The following is a 23,811-nucleotide window of genomic DNA, read 5'->3' on the forward strand; positions in this document are numbered from 1 at the left end:
TTCATTTATAGATGGGAGAGAAAGAAAAACCCCCTACAAATACTTCCTGAATATGATAACATTAGAAGAGCTCCTAATGAGTCAGTTCAAGATTATTGTACTAGGTTCAATAGCATCTATAATGCAGTCCCTGCTAATCTTAAGCCTCCACCACACATAAGATTAATAAAATTCCCTGATGGTTTTGACACTGACATGTCATACCAATTGAGGGAAATAAACCCTAAAACATTGGAACAAATGCAAAGTAATGATGTCAGTGTAGAGGCCAACCTATTAGCGAAGAAAGATAGAATGAGAAATGAAAAGAGAGTGGTCATTAAAGAGGAAACTTCCACTTTTGATGGTAAAATAGATAGTTTAGCAAAGAGTGTAGAGAGAATAATTGATAGGTTAGAAAACATGGAAATAAAATCTCATTGGGAGAATCAACAACCACCCCCAATAAGAAACCCCAACATCATGAAGAACCCTAACACAAGAAAGAATGTTATACCAAATCAAAAAATTAGGCCACCCTTCCAGGAAAACTATGTTAAGGGTTCACAGAGCTATGAAGGAAAGGATGACACCTAGATAAACTTATTAGGATTCAAAAATGAAAATGTTGTTTTTCTTACTCAAGAAGAACAGGAATTATATGTGTTGCAACAATTGCAATTAGAATCTACGGAATCCTTCGACTTTAAACAGGGCTATGAATCTGCCATATATGAGGTTCATAAACAATATAGCTTAAGAAGTAAAAATAACAATGAATCTCCCACTAAAAGATCAATCCAGACCTAAACTAAAAAGGTAACAAAAGCTCTTGTCACTAAAATTTTACAAATCCTTCCTAGGGGGACACAAGAGATTTCTATCAGAAAAATTGTAGATATAACTTCATTCAAAACTCAAACTGAAACACTCACTTAAAACATTCCAAATAGGAGTAGTCAAAACAAATCTACTGAAACACAGACTGAAATGCCAAGTACTAAAAAACAAGATAAAAACACACATACTGCATTTGCTAAGGAAGATCTCATCCAAACAAGCAAAGCTAAATTGACTTTCAACCTCAAGACTGAAATAGCAAAATTGAAAATATCAATCCCTTTGAATGAGCTAGTGAAAAATGAATCATATAGATCATAGATCATAGAAACTTTAAATATAGGTGAAGGAGAAGATGCAATCAGTTTGAATGATGATCAACCTGAGTTATTGTTTGGCCTTGAGGTAAATGGTACTCATCAACAAGGAGGAATCCCTCCTTTCTACATTAGCCTGAACATTCATGACAAAGTATTACATAATGCTATGCTAGACTTAGGGGCATCCCATAACTTGATGCCAAAAGCAATAATCGAGAGACTAAACTTAGATATCACCATACCATATAAGGACTTGTTTTCCTTTGACTCTAGTCAAGTTAAATGCCTTGGCTTGATTAAATATTTATGTGTAACTCTAGTCCACTGCCTAGCAAAGAGTATTGTGATGGACATAGTAGTTGCAGACATCCCACACAAATATGGAATGTTGTTATCTCGCTCATGGGGAGAAAAATTGCAGGGATCCTTACAATTAGATATGTCATATTCCACCATCTTTGTTTCTTTTCAACAAAGAAAACTATATAGAGAGACCTTGATGAAATACATGGTGAGTAGTGCAGAAAAACCACAAAATTTCCCTATATACTCCATCCATTCTGATGTGGACTCTTTCATCTTGTACAATTTAGACCATGACAAAAGGGAAATCATAGTTGTAGAATAGAAATACAAAACAACGGATAGTGAAAACATTTTTCATGAATCACTATGGCATTTGGATTTTGATGGATATGTGAATAGACTAGGAGCAGGAGCAGGAGCAGGAGTGTGGATTCAAAATATGGAGAATAATTATGATGAAGGTCATGCATTTATGTTAAATTTTAAATGCACAAATAAGATGGCAGCGTATGAAGCTCTGATCTTAGGATTACAAATGGTTAGAAAACTTGGAGCCAAGAGAGTTTCTATACTGGGAGACTCAGAATTGATTATTAAACAAATTAATGGTGAATACTATGTAAATAATCCCAGACTAAGTCAATATAAAGAGATTGTCCCAGATTTGATCAAATAACTTCCGGAAACAAACTTTGCTACCATTCCTAGAAAACAAAATATGCAGGCCCATAGCCTAGCTACTTTTGCTAGTACCTGCAAATTTCCCTTTCAGCCTAACCATTAGCACATTGTAGGAGTGAGACATAGGCCTGCCATAGCAGACAATTTGAAGTGTTGTTAGATTTTCTCACAGGATTCCCAAATTTATGACTTCATGAATGCTAAAGGTGAGTTTCAAAATTATAATATAGATACATACTATACAGTAGACAATGACATAGATAGTGGGATAGATGTAAATATTTTAGATATAGGTAAACCAACTAATTTCACTAAATTAGAAGTAGATAACTTAGAAAATGTAGAAATAGAAGAAATAATGAATGATGATGCTAAAATTCTTAATATTAAAAATAATTTTTTGCCGAAGGGATTAGTCCCCTTAGAAGATTTGTTTGATTCCAAGGAAACTGAAAACTGAGCCTTTGAGAGCAAATATAGAAGAATATAACATAGGAACTAAATAAAAACCTAAACTCATTAAATTATCAAAAGCCTTACCTCCATATGAAAAGGTTAAATACATCAATCTATTTAAAGAGTTTCAAGATGTATTTGCATGGAGTTATGAACACCTAAAGTCTTATGGCACTAGCATAATTCAACACAATATACCTATCAAAGAGGATCATAAACCTTTTAGACATAAACTTAAGGGAATTAATCCAGTTCTTATGCCATCTATTGAGAAGGAGGTAAAGAGAATTTATGATGCCCAAATTATAGCTCCCATTCGATCTTCAGATTGGGTTTCAAACATAGTCACTACTAGGAAGAAAACAGAGAAATTAGACTTTGTGTTGATTTCAGAAATTTAAAAAAGGTATCATTAAAAGACAGCTATCCTTTACCAAAAGTGGATCATATCCTTTAGAGGGTAGTAGGCTCATCCATAATTTCATTGTTTGATGGATTTTCTGGATAGAACCAGATCTTTGTTCAACCAGATGACCAAGCGAAAACTGCATTTACTATGCCTTGAACACATATTTAATTAAACTTGGAAGTATTCTCTTACAAGGCCTTCAACAATATTGAGTTTTTTTGTAAATTGCCATATTAACTTGATTCAACATTAAAATAATTTGCAAGTAATTTCTAACCAATTAGAGATCATGAATAGGTCAAACATGGGGTTGTTATGTATAATAGTATCAATACACAATATGAGTGTGAAATCAAACTCTTAGAAGAAATTGATTTAAGTTAAATCATATTAGTATGTCAAACATCCAATAAAGATACTATAGTTATGGATAACATGCTAGATTTATCGATGTTTAAATTTTATGTCACACAACTGTAACCCCCTTTCCCCCAACCTACAGGGGATTTTTTGATTGAATGATGGTGATATGAGGATCTTATTGTAAATGACAAGGATAGGTGTCCCTTGCATTGCATTGAAACTAGTCTATTAAAACCTTAGTAAAATGTTCTTGTGGTCAATTTCCTATGGCCCATTTATGCCTTTATGAAGCACTAATGAGGGGGTCATCATTCATCTTCATAGAATGCAGGCATCCACTATAAAAGTTATACATTGTTGATCTAGGTATTTCAAGAAGGTTAGGCACCATTGGTCTATCTCCACTCAAATCCAAGTACATCAAATGAGAGTTCTTAAATGGGTATTCAAGTCATTCCATTATGATGGACAATGTCACAAATTGAAGTAAACAAGAAACTTTAGTGGTGAATTCTTGTAAGTAGTGGAGGCAAGGGTTTTCAAATATTAACATAGTTGATGGTAGTGTGGATATTGATCTCTCCTTGTAAACATTGTCAAAACCAATAATAGTCTCGATCTAAATTTAGTGTCAACCAATAGTATGGAAAACCATGATTGACCATTACTTTCACTACGAAGAGAAAATGATAAGAATTTTTAATGGGGAAGAAATAAATGTGAAACATAACTCATGTGTTTTAGTTAAAATTTATATAAGTCACTGTGTTCTTTAATTATTAAATACTTAATGTAAATACTTTTAGATTATCATTAAGATATTGCTTTTGAAGATTAAATGTGTATTAGAAGGCATTCATCTATGACACTTGTTTTTTCATGTAGCCTGAATAAACCACTTAAAGCTAATTATCAATTAATCCTAAATAGTTTTGTGTAAGATATATCTTTACTTGCATTAATAGCTTTATATCAAAAATAAATTACATTTATAAACTTATATGAATACATATAACTAAATAAAATTCAATAAATAATTTCTAAGTCTTGTTTGATTCTATGAGATTATTTTAAGTACAAATAGTTTATTTAAGATTTGAAATTTACAAAATGTTAACATTGATGGTAAAAGCATTTCATATGGTGTAAAAAGTTTAAAGGTATCCATTTATGGCCCATCTCTTGAATGAGCTTAAATAGTCTACTTAATGCTCATGGTGAATTCATTAATCCATGTTTTATTAGAAAATTCATTTTCTTTATATGGTTTTTTATTCTAGAAATAAAAATTTCACATTTATACATTCATATTAAACCACATGATAGTTAAATAAAAATCAATTAATGCTTTCTTGACTTATTGACTTATATGGCATGATTACATATAGGAATAATTGATTTAATAATGCATAGTTAGAAAATGCTTTCAATTCGAAATAGAATAAACTAGTTAGAACTCATAAATAATTGGTTTTAAATTATTGATTTTCTAAAAATATATATTTTTTACTTACATTGATATCATTGTTTCAAAAATAAATTCCATTTATACATACATGCATTCAAAATATAATTTAATACATACTTGTCTTGTTGGTTTCTATGAGATTATTTCAATTACAAATAATTTATTTAAGAATTGAAATTTACCAAATGTTAATAAAGGTGGGAAAATCAAATGCCATATGTTGCATAAAGTTTAAATACATTTATTTATGACCTGTACCTTGAAACAAGTTTAACAATCTACTTAACATTCATTACCAATTAATTATTCCATGTGTTGTTAGGAAAAACATTTCATATTACATGGAGTTTTATTTAAAAAAGAAGTTTCACATTTACACACTTAGATTAAACCTCATGATATGAAAATAAAAGTCAATAAATGGCTTTATATAGAGCACTTAAAACTCATTATCAATTAATTATAATTTGTTTTGTAATATATATATATATATATATATATATATATATATATATACACACACACACACACACATTAAGAGTTACATTTAAAAATTGCATCACATTTATGAACTCTATCAATGCATATAGCCAAATATAATTCTTCAAGTCATATTGGATTCTATGAAATTATTTAAACCATAAATAAACTATTTAAGAATTGAAAATGACAAAATGCTAATACGGATTGGAAAATCAATGTCTTATGGTGCAAAAAGTTTAAATACAACCATTTTTTACCCATCTCTTTAGTGAGTCTAGATGGCCTACTTAACACATTGTTAATTAATTATTCCATGTTTTATTAAGAAGAGAATTTTGTTTTTCATAGAGTTTTGTTTCAAAACAATACAATATGAGATTAATACAATATTAATAGATTACGTCACAGACAAATAAAACTCAATAAATGGATTCCTTATTAAATTAAATGAGATGAGATGATTCCATATACAAATATTTGATTCAAGAATATATGAAAAAAAAATATGGGTTAAAAGTTGAATTCCCTACAATTTAACGAGTAGTATTCACTTATGAGTCATAACCCATTAGCCTAAACAGTCCACTTAATACTTATTACCAAGAAATTAAAAGAATTATTTTTCGAAAAAATGCATCATAGTATATGGCTATTATAAATCACATTTATACACTCATATTAATGGACATAACTAAGTACAAGTCAATAATATAATTATAGCTCAAGTGATATAATTTCAGTTTATTTAAAAGAGAAATTTACAAAAAAATGACTTTAAATAATGAAATTAGATGCCTTACAGTTCAAAAATTTCAATGACATAATTCATCCATGATAGTATCTAATCAAACCTTTATAATCCACTTATCAATCATTATCCTCATATATATGTTATTTTAAGAAATGCAAAATTATTTACAATATATTTTTATCTAAAAAATTACATATCACATTTATTCACTCATATTAGTGCATTTTATATGTAAACAATGAATAACTAACTTTGTGCCTTGTTTATTTTCAATATGATATGATTGCAGTTACAACCATTAATAGATTTAAGCATATAAATTGATGAAAACTATCAATTGAGAAATCACATATCTTATTCTTCAAAAAGATCAAATCATTTACCTATGACACATTTCTCATTAGCCTTAATAGTGAATAACGCATTGTGAATAGTGAATAATGCACATAACATTTGTGAAGTACATTATTATAATTTCTCTAGTAAGAATAGCACCTTTGTTTGCAAGGAGTTCTATTTCAAAACTTATATTTCACATTTATATATGATTATTGATACATATGATTAAACATAAGTCAATAAAAATAACATGCTTCGATGGTTCGTATAAGATAATTTGAATGGCAAACAATTCATTTAAGAACACACACACACATATTAGAAAAAAATCCATCCAATAGTCATTGCAAAAACATTTATAAATAATAAGAAATATACATATTAATATAATTGGCAATTCCCATATATTTCAAAAAATATAAAATCATACAAATTGATTCAACAAAAACTATGTCCAAAATGTATTGAAAATTTGGAATGTACTTTTCAACAAATTTATAAAAGAAATTATCTCCATGAACTACAATGAAGTACATGTTCTATGGAACATTCAAATGTACTGATGTTTTTGCTTGATATGATGAAGTGTCTTAAGAATGGGGATTAAAACTTGCATAAGCCACGTATCTTGCTCTTTTCCTGTATATGATTTTATCAAGATATGGTTTGATCGATATCCCATGAATTCAGAAGTATGATTTTCTATATCTATTAGCAATAAGTTTGATTCTTCATAATTATCTCCATATTGGGACCACACATCAATCAACTTTTTCTCATAAAATTGTCTTGTTCTCCCTGCTTCCAATTTTGTTTGCAAATGACAATGAGATCTGTCCCATGCAAATTTAAAGTCCTCTATATCAATATTTGATTTTTCAAGTACTTTTCATATGTACTTGTCAGTGACATTTAATGTCCATATTGTGACAACATAATTTCTTAAGAAATATTTTAATACTTCTGAATGAAAAGGCCTTAAAAAATAGGACCTATCACGAAACTGCCAGTCTGGTTCTCTTTGAATATGAAAATCTTGTTCATCTTTGGTGTACGATTGGAAGAATACTCCTCATTTCGAATATCAACAACATCTTTTGACTTGTAGTAATTCCCATCTACTTTTGCACTGCAACCACATGTATAATATTAACATATCTCCACTTCAACAATTCATTGCTTAAGGACATAAAAACCTATCATTTTAAAAATGATGTTAATATTTATTATGAACAATTTCCATTTGTATGCTAAGGTAATTTTACAATGAGTTCAAGGTATCACAAAACAGAAATACAATTGCCGCATTAAAATGAACAAACAAATAATATGTTTACTTTATACATACAACCTAATACCTTTATTTAATTTGTATGGAATAAAAGTATTATAAGAATGCATTTACCCACCATTTAAATCATTGATTTTAAGAATTATAATGATTTATGTAATTCCAATTGAAAAATATAATTACAATGGTCTAGCGCATCTAAACAAACTAATTTTTTATTAATTTTCACATACAATATAACACAGTTTTTAAATTTCAAACCTAATTAATTATATGTTAATCTATAGAGTTTCTACCTTAGTTTTTTTTGTGATTCTTTTAGTGCAAATTGTATGTTTATTGTTGGTGCTACATACAACTTAATATAATTCTTCAACTTATATGGAATAAAAAGGGTTATAAGAATGCAATGGGTCATCCTTCACATTACTAATTTCTAAGAGGTATAACAATAACTTAAACCACATTTAAAGAAAATAATTGTAATGATCTAATTAAAACAAATAGACCGGTTACCTATTATTTTTACATACAATGTTATCCATTGTAAAACAAAAAATATAGCATGGGAAATTTTGATATGAAAACATTAAATGACCATTCATCTCACCAAAAATAAAGAAAATAAAAATATTTTATTTTTAGTAATGACAAACCAAATCAACAATTCTTTTATTAGTGTTGTGAAATAAAAGTAATAAATCATGATGTCATACATATAACAACATGATATAGACATATGTAATCTTAAGGTACTTCTAAATGTAATTGAACATCCTTCAAAATAGCTCGCACATCCGTAGCCTTGTTGAGTTTATGCAATATTCTCCATAGCTCATTGATCAACCAATTATCCCCTTGATTTGCTGCAATGAATGGAGGGGATTCCCTTTCACTCTCTCAATTAAACAATCAACTATAACAGTATTGGTTGCATCATATTGGGTATGCATTTCCCACACTTTTTTCAATGATTTAGTGTGTATAACTTTCGTTGAATTATCAATGACCTTATGTCCCTTTTGTGGCTTATAGGCTGAAGCAGTCCAGTTAAACACAAATTTATCTTGTAATGTTTCTGAAACCAACTTTTTTAGAAATCTTGTTGTGCTTTGTTTCAAAGTTGTCGTCCAAATTACAATGTCAAGAGATTCATTTTTGAAACAGATTTCAAAAAATGATTTTGCATGTGGATGAATCCAAACTTTTTTTTCTCTATTGTGTAATCAACATCAACTCCCATTTTCTCAATATGCCCCTTGTTTGTTGCTTCATCATCAATGTTATGATAAAAAAATGTCCTTTAGTTCAAAAATAACTAGTTTCTTTTCAGTTATTCTGGCTGCAACACAATGGAAAATAATATAGTCAAACCATTTTATTCATGTTACAAAAATTACTAAAAAATATATTGAAACGATACACTTACCTTGAGTGGTTTTTTCAATATTTATAGATGAAACAAAAAGTTATTTTATCATCTAGATAGGACCTGGAGTAAACATATTAAACCTTCAATCAAATACCAATACCAAGAAAAACATTAGTAATGCAACCTTTAAAAATGAACACACACACAAACACACCTTAAACATTATTTTGATTGCTAATTTTATCCTTTTTATTTGTTCCTATAATAAAAATATACAACATTATGGTAGCTACAAGTATTTGAGTTTGAAGAATAATAAGATAAACAAGAAGACAAGTTATAAGTATCTAATATGACATTATCTTCATATTTGTAACGTTGCACCTCATCATCATCTTGGTTACCTTTATTTGTTTCCAAATTAAACATATAAAATATTTTGAATTGTGAAAATGAATAGAATCATTAAATAACAAGGAAAACAAGTGGAAAAATTATAAGTACCTAATGTTATATTTTGTTCTTGATTGTAGTTTTGTGGGATAGTACCTTGGTCATTATATTCATTCTCTTTATTTCCAACTATAATCAACATATGAAATGGATATGAATCACAATAAAAAAATAATAATTTAGAATAATAATAAAATAAAAAAAGATAGAGATACAATGATTAATACCCATTTCTATCTCCATCGTTCCATGGTCATTGTCTTGATTAATTTCATTCATCTCATAATTCCCTATAATAGTCATCCAAAAATGTTATGAATATGGAAATTAAATAAATTGAAAAATTATCAAGAGAAAAAACCAAACAAATTATGTAACTGTTATGATAACTTCTTCCTCTCCTCCTTCTCCTCCTGTTTCCATCTCCATACTTTTTTCAACAACATAAGCACTATGTTGATTAATTTTTTTCTTCCCACTTTCATCATTCTTTGTTTTAGAATCTCCATCATTAGTCATTTTAGTAAACACTTTGACAATTAAGAAATATGAAAAAAATAGTATCCAATGTATTATAAGAAAATAAATAAATGAATTGTAGTACTTGAATTTTCCAAGAAGTTAATGGATACCAGATTTGATAGTTGAAAAGATTTGTAATTATTTAACATGATTGTCCTTTGTGACTCTATTTGCACAACACATGAAATTCTTCTTCCATATGTACAACAGGCCTTGACAAAAATTTTCCACGCATAAAGAGAAATAACCACTTTTGCATCACTAAATTGTTGGTGTTTTTCCACTAAATCCATCCAAAAATCATAATCTCTCTCATTTTCATCAAATGTGTCTTCAAATGTGTGAGATTATTTTATAGCCTCCAAAATTTTTAATTCTGAAGTATAGATTTGTATAGTAAGAACTATATCTGTTATGAAACCAGCTCAAGAAAAGATAGAAAAGATAGATCAACGCCTTAGAATTCAGCCTCTTCGAGGGGGCAACCTCCTTTAACCTAGCCGACCTAACAATAATAATATAAATCCACAAAAATAACAATAGAGGGATTCTATGGGGCATAGTAATAACAATATGGGGATAATAGGGGCACACAATATTAATGAGGGGTACAACTACAATAGTAATGGGGTAATCACTAGTATTATAGGGACCCAACATGCCCCTCCCCTTCAAAAAGGTGTTGTCCTCAACGCTTGAGAAGTTCTGGATGCTTCTGTATAAAATTCTCATCCTCCCATGTGGAATCTTCAGTGGATAAGTTCTTCCACTTGATAAGATACTCCGAAATTGATCGATTTTGTAGCTGTCAAGTTCTTGTTTCTGTGACTGCTTCTGGTTCCAATATAATTTTTCCTTCCTCGCCAAGTTCTGGCAATATTGTTTGAACTAGGAGCTTGTCGCCTATAACCTTATTTAAACATGAAACATGGAAAACTGGGTGCAATCGAGAAGCTGCAAGAAGCTCCAATTTGTATGCCATAGTACCAATCCTTTGCAACACCTGGTATGGAACATAATACTTTGGTGATAATTTATTATCCTTCTTAGCTTGCTTGAGGGACATTTGCTTATATGGTTGTAGCCGTAGGAATACCCAATCACCTACATCAAAACTTCTTTCACTACGATGTTGATATGCCTGTTGTTTCATTCTATTATGTGCCAACACGAGGTTATCCTTTAAGAGTTGGAGGACTTGTTCTTGATGTTCAATGTGATGTTCCAGTGCTTGAACCTTAGAATTTTCTCTTAAATATGATGTGATGGATGGTGGATGATACCAATAAAGTGCCATAAATGGGGTCATTTGTGTTGTTGTATGGAAGGAAGTGTTATACCACCATTCAGCCAGAGGCAACCATTTGACCCATTATGTCTGTTTATCAGATACAAAGAAATGAAGATATCCTTCCAAAAATTTGTTTACTATCTCAGTTTGCCCATTAGATTGAGGATGATAAGATGAGCTATGAGCTAATGAGTACCAAGAGAAGAAAATAATTCTGTCCAAAAATTTCCAGTGAAAATGGGATCTCTGTCACTTACAATAATCTTTGGGTTTCCATGTAGCTTTTGAATTGTTTCCATAAATGTAGTAGAAACTGTACTGGCTTTAAATGGATGTGATAATACACAAAAGTGTGCATACTTGGTAAGTCTGTCAACTACCACCATGATGACACTCTTTCTCTCAGACTTGGGTAAACCTGTGATAAAATCCATTGAAACCTCCTCCCAACGATGGCTTGGAATGGATAAAGGTTGTAATAGACCCGGTGTCTTAATTGTTTCAACTTTATTTTGTTGGAAAACCAAACATTCTGCCACAAACTTTTGAATATCTGATTTAAGGCCATCCCAAAAAAATTCCTTCTTAACCCTGTGGTAAGTTTTTAAAAATCCTGAGTGCCCTCCTAAGGGAGAAGTGTGCAATTCCATAAGAATCTTTTGTTTTAGCTGGGAATTCTTACAAAGGTATAAGCGATCTTTTTACCATAACGAATCATTTTTCCAGCTAAATGTATCAGACATATTGGAATCTTGTTGTAACTTTCGAATAAATGCCCACACTTCTTCGTCATTCTTCCATTCCTCCCTTGATTCATTTATCCAATCTAGTTGGATAATAGAAATGGCGCACAACAATGCTTCCACATCCTCATCCTTTCTTGAGAGTGCATCTGCCAGTACATTTTGCTTCCCTTTTCTGTAGATGATTTCAAAGTCATAACCCAACATATTTGTGACCCACTTTTGTTGCTCTTCAGAGGATAATCTTTATTCTAAAAAGTATTTAAGGCTATCATGATCCTTTTTTACCTTGAAGTGTCTTCCCATTAGGTAGGGTCGCTATTTCTTAAGTGCATGGAGTATTGCCAACATTTCCTTCTCATAAATATCTTTGTGTAAAAACATTCTCTTGATTGGATGACTTTCAAAAGCAATGGGTCTTTCATCTTGCATTAAAATATCACCAATTCCATTTCCCAAAACATCACATTCCACAATAAAGGTTTTTGTGAAGTCCGGTGTAGCTAAGACCGGTGCTTGGAACATTGCCTCTTTAAGATGTTCGAATTCCTTTGTTGCTTTTGGAGTCCATGAAAATGTATCTTTCTTAAATAATGTTGTTAGAGGTGCTGCTATTCTCCCATAATTCTTAACAAACTTGCGATAATACACTATCAACCCGAGAAATCCTCGCAGATGCTTTATCGATGTGGGAATTTTCCATTCCTTAATGGCTTTAATTTTTCTAGGGTCTACCTTAACTCCTTCATGAGATACAATATGACCCAGATATTCCACCTCTTGTACTCCAAAGAAACATTTGGACCTTTTTGCATATAATTGTTTCTCCTCCAATAGTTATAGCACCCTGTCAGCATGTTCAACATCATCCTTCCAAGACTTGCTGTAGATTAGTATATCATCAAAAAATACTATCACAAATTTTCTAAGGAATGGTTTGAAAATTGAATTCATCAAACTTTGAGACGTTGAAGGTGCATTGGTAAGGCCAAAAGGCATGACCAAAAATTCATAATGACCCTCATGAGTTCTAAATGATGTTTTCGGAATGTCTTCAATCTTCATTCTGATTTGATGATATCCTAAACGAAGATCCAACTTGGTGCAGTAAATTGATCCATGCAATTCATCCAGTAATTCATCAATGACAGGAATGGGAAACTTATCTTTAATAGTGAGCTTGTTGAGCTCCCTATAATCCAGACACATGCGCCATGATCCATCCTTCTTGTGCACCAATACGACTGGAGCAGAGAAAGAACTTTGACTTGGTTGAATTATACCAGCCTTTAGAATTTCGGCAACGATACGTTCAATTTCACTCTTTTGGGCATAGGGATATTTATACGACCTGATGTTTGGAGGAACACTTCCTGTAATCAGATGAATAGCATGATCATGATCACGAATAGGTGGGAGACCTTTGGGAGTCTCAAATACCTTTGAATGATTGTCCAAGACATTTTGGAGATCTGGAGAAATAGATGATTCCACTGTGGACACATCTAGCGAACATAATTGTGTAATTACACCTCTTTTTTTCCTTTTTTAGAAGCTTTGTAATACCGTTAGAGCTGATTATCTTTCCCAGTTTCCCTGCAATACCCCTTAATTCAACTTCCTTTCCTTCCACAGAAAATCTCATGAAAAGTTCTTGAAAATTAAAAGCTATTGTACCCAAGGATTGTAGCCATTGGACTCCTAGTGCAACATCAACACCTCCCATTGGAATGGAAAGCATTGAGCTAGTCAATACATATTCTACCATGGATAGCTTGATATTATGGCACTTTCCCGAGCAATTTATTGTTCCTCCATTTGCAACCATCACTTGACACTCTGGTGCTAGATATAAGAAGTAATTCAATTCTCTTGCTGCCTTATAATGAATAAAATTGTGGGTACTTCCTAAATCAATGAACACTATTACCTTTTTCTTCCTGATTTGTCCTTCTATCTTGATGGTTTGAGGAGTGGTAATTCCCACCAATGCATTACAAGATATGGTCAGATTCATTTCTTCTTTATCTAGGCTTTGTTCCTGGAGTATATCCTCTTCTTTTGACCTTTCTTTCTCCTTTTCGTCTTCCTCTTCACAATCTATGTAGAATAATTTCTTCTCAGCACACTTATGACCTTTAGTGTATTTTCTATCATAACTGTAACAAAGCCCTTTTGCTCTTTTTTCTTCCAATTGTTGTGGTGTCAACCTTATAGGTTGTGGAAGACTAGCGGCAACAACACTTACGTCTTTATAGTTGTGAGTGGTATGCTTCTTGGTTGCCATAATTTTGCTTTCCATTTTTCTTGCTAACCTGAATGCCTTCTCTAATGATTCAGGTTCCCAAAGGCGAACATCATGTTGGATATTATCCTTTAAAGACCCTATGAACACATCAATCCTATGCTCCTTTGGAATATCTTTTACCCTTATTTTTAATTTTTGGAACTCCTCAATGTGCTCCATTATTGAACCCTTTTGTTTGAGACTTATCAATTGGCTATAAAAAGTGTTTCTTTTTGTATCCTCATAATGTACTATCAATTCTTTCGTAAAAATTGCCCAATTGATAAATTGTTTACGAGAGAAAAGCCATTGATACCATACAAACTGATTTGGTTCCAAATATAAATGCAATACGTACCTTTTGTGTGTTTTGCACGTTAATGAGATTGAAAAATTGCTCCATCTATAATATCCATGTTGCGGGATCCTTGCCATCAAACTTCCTCATATCAATTTTTGGAATATGGTGGGCCTTTGATCCAACATTAGAGAATATGCAATCATGATTAACATTTCTTTTGTTCTCATCATGAGTTTCCTTTACTACCCTTTCATCATTAGTGACCCTTTCTTGTAGCAACTTATTCATATTTATATTCAATTATTCCATGTTTGTCTTCAAATCTATCTTCAAATCATCCATCTTAGCTTCTACGCCTTTCTTTAAACCATCCATCTTAGATTCTGTTCCTTTTTGTGTAAGGGACAGTTGTTGCACTTGGTCTTGTAATTTGATATATCATGTTGCATTTCTTCTTCTTCTTCATGAGTAGTGCTAGAGCTTTCAGGTTCCTTACTAGGTGTTTTCCTTTTCTTTCCTCAGGGCATAAGTTACTGATAATAATGCTATACTATGCCCTTTGAATTCCTTCAAAATAAATTTTCAAAGCAAGCTTAAGCAAAAATTTAAGAAAATCTACACACATTTTTTCACTTTGTAGGAGCTCGATATTTCCTCTGACGTATCTCTGTACTTTCCAATCATCTAGATCTGATTTTGTGACCTACAGTAGCCCTCTATGTCCTCTTTCCAATGCCACAAGTTTGACCCAAATTGGATTCTCCAAGGAAGAGTTATGTGAAATCTCCCACAGTGACTTGATTATAGAGTAGTTCAGTAGAGCTAACTTGTACGACGTGCCACGAGTCACTGTTTCGACCTTTGGATCTAAAAAATGCATACCAGAAACTACAATCTGTCCTATTTCTATACCATCTTACAAAATTTCAATCCAATCCCCTGAGAGAAACTTATGACGGTTTTCCCTAGGTCACCTGTTTGGAATGTAATTCAGGAGTCTGCAAAAAGACCAACTTACTCAGATCATGTCTCCTCAAATATAGTGCGAACAGCTATGAAATTTGGATCTTAGGTTCAACACGATTTCTTCTCAAATGGGTTTTTTTTCAACTTCTGAAACATTACAGAAAAAAGGTTATAGCGAAAATTCCACGATGACCTGTTTGGAGCAGCAAAACCCTAGAATCCAAACCTCTGATACCAAATGTTATGAAACCAACTCAAGAAAAGATAGAAAATATAGATCAACACCTTAGAATTCAGCATCTTCGATTGGGAAACCTCCTTTACATTACATAAATGAACAATTCTTCGATTGTTCATATGACAAAACCTCCTCTCTATATATAGGAGTCTAAGGAGTCACAATATAACCCAGCCGACCTAACAATAATAATATAAAGCCACAAAAATAACAATAAAGGGATTCTATGGGGCACAGTAATAACAATATGGGGATAATAGGGGCACACCAATATTAATGGAGTAATCACTAGTATTATAGGGACCCAACAATATCATAACTATAACTGTTTTGGGACTTATATTCATAAATGCCATCGGTCATTTTATAGTTGAACTTGGAGTTCTTTATGGAAATTTCCAAAGATTGGCATATATCATTACAAAACCAAAGTTCTACTAAGAGAACTTTAGTAAAGTCATTCAACTCATTTTTTTCGATAATAAATCAAAAAAATTCAATGTAATATCCCTTGTTGAATTGTTCTTTTTTCGAAGCCAGTGTATCCAAAACAACAAGGTTAGTATGTAAAACTGGTTGCAACTGACATGGAAAAGAGTACAAAAGTGTTGACAAAAGATAATGGCCCCAAAAATGACAACCAAATTCAAAATTGTTATCAACCTGTTGAACACTTGTTGATCCATTTATCATTCTGTCAAGGACTCCACATGCTTGCTGAGAAAGGGACTCTATCCTTGTATTACGTGTGTTGGCATTATGATGCATTTATTGTACTTGATGGCAACCCACTCATAGAAGAGCAACTCACTTATATATAACTAAATGAATCTATAGAAGAGATATCAGATGTGACATAATACATGGGATGCAGGACATCTCAAAGGAATCGGATGACAAGTTAGCCTTGCCATCAAGTCCAAAGGGGGAGATTGTTGGCATTATGATACAACTGTTGTCCTTGATGGCAACTCACACAGATGACAGATCATAGTGCAGTAGGTCAGTAGTAAAGAGTTGATGATCAGACTACAAAGAATGAAGAAAGAAGAGCATATACATAGATTCACTATATACCAAGTCGCGTACATACGCATGTTATACGCAGGTTCACTATGTACCAAGTCGCATATATACGCAGGTTCGCTATATACCAAGTAGGGTATACACATAGGTTCACTATATACAAAGGCGCGTATACACGTAGGATTGCTGATCAAAAGTCGCGTATGTGTATGCATGCACTTTCATGCACGGAAAAGCGTGTACATGTGGGATAGGGGTGATTTTAGGGGCGAATGTTCGCCCTTTGGCCAAATTAAGGGGTTTTAAATTTTTAGTGGGTGAATATTTTGTATCATAGTACATTTTTACAAATCACCTCAAATAGCCCACCTTATTTTAAGGGAGAGGGTAAAAAAGGTAAATTTAGCCGTTGAAATTAGGAGTTACAACCTTCCATTTGCCCATTTTCAAGAATAGGTTTTATTTAAGTGAATCCTATGGGCCAAAGGCCCAAATACCATATTTATAAAACAGGTACGGTAAATTAATAAAAATATAAATAAATGAGAGGTATGTAAATAAATAAAGCATATTTTATATTTACTCCATAAGTCACCTTATATACATGCAAGGGTGTAAACAAATAAAAATATAAGTAAAGTGGAGATATGATAAATAAATAAAACGTCTTTTTATACTTACTCAAAAGGTATGGTAAATAAATAAAAATATAAATAAACTAGATGCATGGTAAATAAATAAAACCTCTTTTTATATTTAGTCCATAACCATCATTCTATTTATGAAGGCTCAAGAGAGAGGTTTTATTTAAGTGAATCCTATGGGCCAAATACCATATTGTAAAAGAGATATGGTAAATTAATAAAAATATAAATAAGCGAGAGGTATGGTAAACAAATAAAACATTTTTTTATATTTACTCCATAAGTAACCTTGTATTTATGAATGGTATGGTAAATTAATAAAATTATAAATAAACGAGAGGTATGGTAAACAAATAAAACATTTTTTTATATTTACTCCATAAGTCACCTTATATTTATACTATGGGACAAATAGCATGGACTAGATTGTTGTTAATACCATGCAAAAAAACGTTATTAACTCTAATATTAGTATTAATAAAAATAAGAATGGCACATGGTATTCACTTGGAATGTAGCCTATTTAATGGGGGAATTAAACCAGCATAGATCCATCTTTACTCTGGATCTACTAACCCCCGAGAGGTATCAAATATCGTGATATGCAAACTAGCATAGTGTGAAAAAATATTTGATCCGATCAAGAGTAAAAATGTATGTTGTAATTTAATGCATGTTAAACATTTTAGCTTGGTTAAAATAAAAAATAAAATAAAAATCAACTATTAATTTTATTAATTTTTATAAATTACTAATAGTAATTTTTAAGCTCTAGGTTTATGATAACCCATGGTATTGACCCATGGTATTCATGTGAGCATAGACTATTTAAAGGGGAAATTCTATGTTAGATCCATCTTAATTCAGGGTCTACCAAGTGCTCAGAGGGATAAATAGATTTCATCCCCCTAAGAGTGGTGGATGTGGAGTTAAGATGGATATAGGTTGGTTTTTATGCTAATGAAGATATTAAATAGACTTAGGAAATTATATTGTAAAAACATCTTAAGGTGAATGGTTAAAGCATAGACATTGGACAAGTATATTTGTATACTTCTGTTTTAAACCAAAACAAATCCAGGGCTAAAAGGAATGGATTGATTGCACTAGTCATCCTTCTATAACTTTCCAACATATGTTGGAGTAAACAGATTGTAATTTGGGTAATTTTTCTAATCGCAAACGAGAACATACTTGTGTATTGGCAGGGTGGTTATGAGGTCCCTAGAAGTGATGAATTTGAATTTTTCTTGGTTTTATATATAGTATTAGGTGTTTTCTCATGCTTTCTGTGAATGGCATGGGTGAATTTTATCCTACACCCACTAGGTTATTGATATGTAATTTCAGTAATTTTGATTTCAAAAGATATTTTAAAGAAATGCAATGATTTCATTTGTGTATTCAATAAACACAATATTTTATAATTGAGTAAAATATTCTCCAAAAAATTATATATACATATCATATTATTGATAAAATCACCTTCCATTTTTCCTATATACCATGGAGATTCTCCCATTTATTATACATGTAAATTTAAGGGGGGTTCTTAAAATTTTCCCTGATGTGGGAAAGCTTATTTTTGGGTTCGTGGTATTTAGACCTATGGTTTTGGTCCTTGGTATTGTGTCCGAAGTATTAAACGCAGGTATTGGGTCCCTAGTATTGGTTCTCAATGGTTTTGGACCATGGTATTGAGTAAGGCCAAAGACTATAAAAGGAGAAAAAGATCATTAGGCAAATGCATTGAGAAAGTCTTGAATATCTGATAAAGTATGAGATCTAGTATGCAGGTTATGGGTTCATGATGTTTTGCTTGATCTGAGCTAAGGAGGAATCTCAGTGGTTGATGGAGAACAAGATCTAAGGATAGATCGGGATCTACTAGCCTGGAATGAATTATCTCTATGTGGTTTGATCATGTTTATTCTAGATCTGTATACTGACACATGTAATGTTCTGATCTGGGTATAACTTAAGTTTGAAATAGTTGCAACTCATGAATGAATATTTATATATGTATATACACTGGTTGACTATGATAGAAGTGCGTACATATGCAGGTTAGACAAATCTAAGTAGTGTATACCATATGAGCTATGATGTTTGAAGTTACAGGTGTTTCTGGTTGTTGGAAGTGCAACGAAGTTATGAGTAAGTAATTAATGACATATACGCTGGTTCGCTTTGGTGAAGTTGCGTATACACGCTGGTTCGACACTTCCAAGTAGCATATGCACTCTGATGCATGATTTTTTATGATACAGTTGGTTCTGAATATTGTTGCAGAGTTTAGTGTTTTTCTCTGTGTTCTGGTGATTTCATTTTATTGACAGGGTTTCAGTGATTCAATATTGGGTGATTCAGAGATTGATGATGCTAGTGTTGATTGATTGTGTGATTCAGTGATATTAATTGGTCCAGTATGAAAATTGGATGAAACATGGCCTTCAAATTATGGTGTTGTGCTTCAAGCGTATCCAGTCTAAAACTTTATGAAACGTGGTACTGGAGGAAGAAAGAGAAGGTTGTAGCCTTCTATAGGTCGGCACCTACGTACTAGTACATCATCTAGTACAAGAGCTAAGGGGGTGGTAGCTCCCTTCCAGTAGAAGCTGGAAAACGAGTAAAGGTTGGAGTATTTTAGTAGATCGACACCTACGTACTAGTAAATGGATCGGCTAGTACAAGAGCTAAGGGGGTTGTAGCTCCATTCCAGGAGTGTCTGGGTAACGAGAGAAGGTTGTAGCCTTCTGGAGGTAGAATCTTGCGTACTAGTATAAGACTGCACCAATAGATAACCATTGTAAAAATAATTTCTTATTAAAAAGAAGATTGAGACAATTTGTAGCAGGTGGTTTTCACCCACATTGGGTTTCCACCTTACATCATGGTGTTCATGTGTGCTTCTTGTGTGTGATGATCTGTTCTATTTTACTGCTCCTATTTACTGTTCATATGGTTAATAATGTTCTGATGCACTCATTAAGGATCAACTAACTGAATCATAAGTCTACTGGATATACGCTTGTTGCATTACACATAGTTGCCTATACACGCAGTTTTCCTTAAATGAAGTAGTGTATATGAATCTTAATATGGAAATGAAAAAATTATATTGATTTGATGATACTGATTCACCCCCCTCTCTCAATATTATTTCCAACAATTAGATTCAGAGCAGGTCCTTTGGTAGAAGCTTGATCGCTTGAAGGAGATCTGTAGATGAATGGGAAAGAAGCTTAAGAAGAAAACGCCTAAGAAGAAGAAGACATCTTAGAAGAGCTATGATAGTGGGAGAATCGATTGGGGAATATGTGGAAGAAGCACTTCAAATTCAGAATCACTTCAGAATGAAGATGAACAAGCAAAAGAACTATCAGGTATGAATTTGTTATTCTCTGCTGATACATTTATCCATCCATTTGAAGATGATGAAAGTGATAGTAAAACAACTGAATTTTCTCTTATGGGTGAGCAAGAACGATATCAAATAGAGGCAGAATTTAAAAGGCTTACAGACAAAATTAGAGATCAACAAGATCTATTGAACAAAATGGAATTTTCGTTCAAAGAAGAAGCTACCAAACTAGAAGCTCAACTAGAGGAAGGAAACAAGGTAAGGAAATTATTCAAGGACAAGGAAGATCAATGTCAAAAATTGTAGGATGAAGTGACATCATTAAGAAATGAAGTCAATGAAAGGAGCACAACAATCAAGAAACTCAGAGATAGATCCAGTTACTATGAAAGTCTTGAAGCTACTATCCTCTCGCTAAAAGAGGATCTTGAAGAATCAAATAAGCAGAATAAAGAACTACTCCAAGCTCTTGAAAAGAAAGAAAATGAAGTTCTTCAATTAATACATCAATTGGAAGAAGAAAGAAAAGCTGAAGGAATCATGAAGAAACAGTATCTTGAAAAGGAAGAGCAACATCAGGTTGAGGTAAATATTCTAAACGACAACTTAGAAGAAAAGGATAAGCTCTTACGATTTCAAGATAGTACTAAGATATTTGATGATATTCTTAGTAGTGAAAGGTCTCCTACTATCAAAACTTTTCTTGGTTTTCATGAATCTAGTTCACAAAATAATACAAGGAACTCTAATGCACAATCTGAAATACTCAACAAGGAGATGAGAGGTCAATCGCATCAACAACCAAGGGAAGAATTTCTTCAAAGAAAATCTTTTACTCCTCTGATGAATAATTTTGAATGTTATGGATGTCATAATATTGGAAATTTTGCAGCCAGACGCAGAAGTAGAATGTCTCAAGATCATCACACAGAAAGATCATAATGTTCTGGTACTTTAAGCGATATTGTTTTTCTTGCAATATGTTTGGTCACAGAGATTTTGATTGCTATAGAAGGAATATGAAACATGTAAGATGCTATGCATGTAAAAAGCTTGGACATACAACAAAGGAATGCAGGAACAAAGTACAGGCACCATACCAAAAGGAGAAAACATCATCACACTTGAAGATATGGAAGAAGAAGGAAGTACAGTCAGCAAGATGTGGCACAACACAATATATAGACATAACAGACTCAGAGGGAGCTGAAAGTGTAAAACTTCAGTGTCCTAAATCTCATACGCAATTTTCATAAAGGGAAGTCATGTATATACACGAGTTAGTTACTACATAGTGGCGTACATGTTAGTTTGAGGAAAAGAAGTAGGGACAGGCTCAAGAAAAAGGGTCTGATATGATTCAGTCCATTATTCGCTCTGATTGATAATGGTTACAATCTACTGATGATGTGTGGAAATGCCTTAACACTTGTAATATGTTTAAAAGTGTTTTGATCCTAAATTAATGATGATGATGCCTTGATACTTCTTGCTGATATATGCATGATCAGATCTGATAGTAAGCAAGATGCCACAGGTTCATGGGGAGCATATGCTTTTAATAATGCATTGTTGGCGTTATGGTTAGTAGTCCTTGGTGATGATGCTTATATGGCTAAATGATATATCTTTCTATGATATGGTTATGAGTTATCCATGACAAAATCTCATATGATTCTTGGGGTTACATAGTTGATGTTCAGATCAGATTTGTGGATGATTCTCTGATGATGTATATATGGTGCTTACATGGTGATCTTCATAAGGATGAGGAGAAGTACAAAGCTTGAATACACATCTTCATTACTTGATGATGAGTCACTCATATGCTACTATCGTCATATGCATAAAGATCATATAATATAGTTATGATGCAAGATTCCTATAGTTCTTGGCGCTCATGTGGATGAGGATTGTTGCTGTTGATGATATCAAGAAGTCTTAACAAATGATCTTGAGCTCAAGATACATAGTACTGATACATGGATGATTACTCAAAGTTGCATTGTCGGAGACATGATGATGATAATTTATTACCTATATGATGTTAGGTTGATACTTACATATGTTGATTGATGCATATGTTCCCAAGTGATGATACTTGGATCATGCATATCTTGATGTTGATGAGATGGCTATGGTGTTTCTCGCATATGATATAATGTGAACGATTTGATGCAGACATATCTTGTCACAGGTTGATGCTATACATGTTACTGGTCTAGATGCTATTGATTGATGCTTATGGAGCAGATCATACACTATGTATGATAGTTGCTGATGACTATCATGATCTTATTTAGATGTTTGGTCTCTATTATAAATATCATGTATATCATTCAATGTAAAGGTCATATCAAGACTCATGATGTAATAGTTTTTCTCTCTCTATTATAGTCATTTGATGAATCCCTTTTGGTCATAAGATGTAATTTGAATTTATACCCCCACTATGCATGGGAAGGATGATGTAATATTCCAGTCATGTAAAAACATTTGGTATCTGGCGTATCCCCACTTGGTTGGGTGGATGAGTCAATATTGGTATATCCCCACTGGGTTGGGAGATGGATGTATGTATGAGTCCTTGGTGATAGGAAGGTCATTTATGATAGAGTCGTGTTCTTCTTGTAGAATATCTTTTTGCAGACCTTGCTTATAGTCAGGAGGAGCATGAACATCACACTTCACTAAAGTAGAGATTTTAGCATGTACTCAGATGGAGCATGGACAGATTGGTACACCTTGGCATATACAAAGGGGGAGCTCATTCAGAGATTTCAGCAGGTACTCAGGGGGAGTATGGATAGCGAAATGTTTATCAAGGAAAGAGAATATCTTGGTCTGCCCTTTGCCCTTGATGTCAAAGGGGGAGAGTGATTTGGTGTTGTTTCCATCAAGTCCAAAGGGGGAGATTG

The sequence above is a fragment of the Pinus tabuliformis genome, chromosome 5_1, assembly GCF_031772625.1.
Source record: "Pinus tabuliformis cultivar Carrire ecotype Pingquan chromosome 5_1, CPIR1, whole genome shotgun sequence".
Lineage (NCBI taxonomy): Eukaryota > Viridiplantae > Streptophyta > Pinopsida > Pinales > Pinaceae > Pinus > Pinus tabuliformis.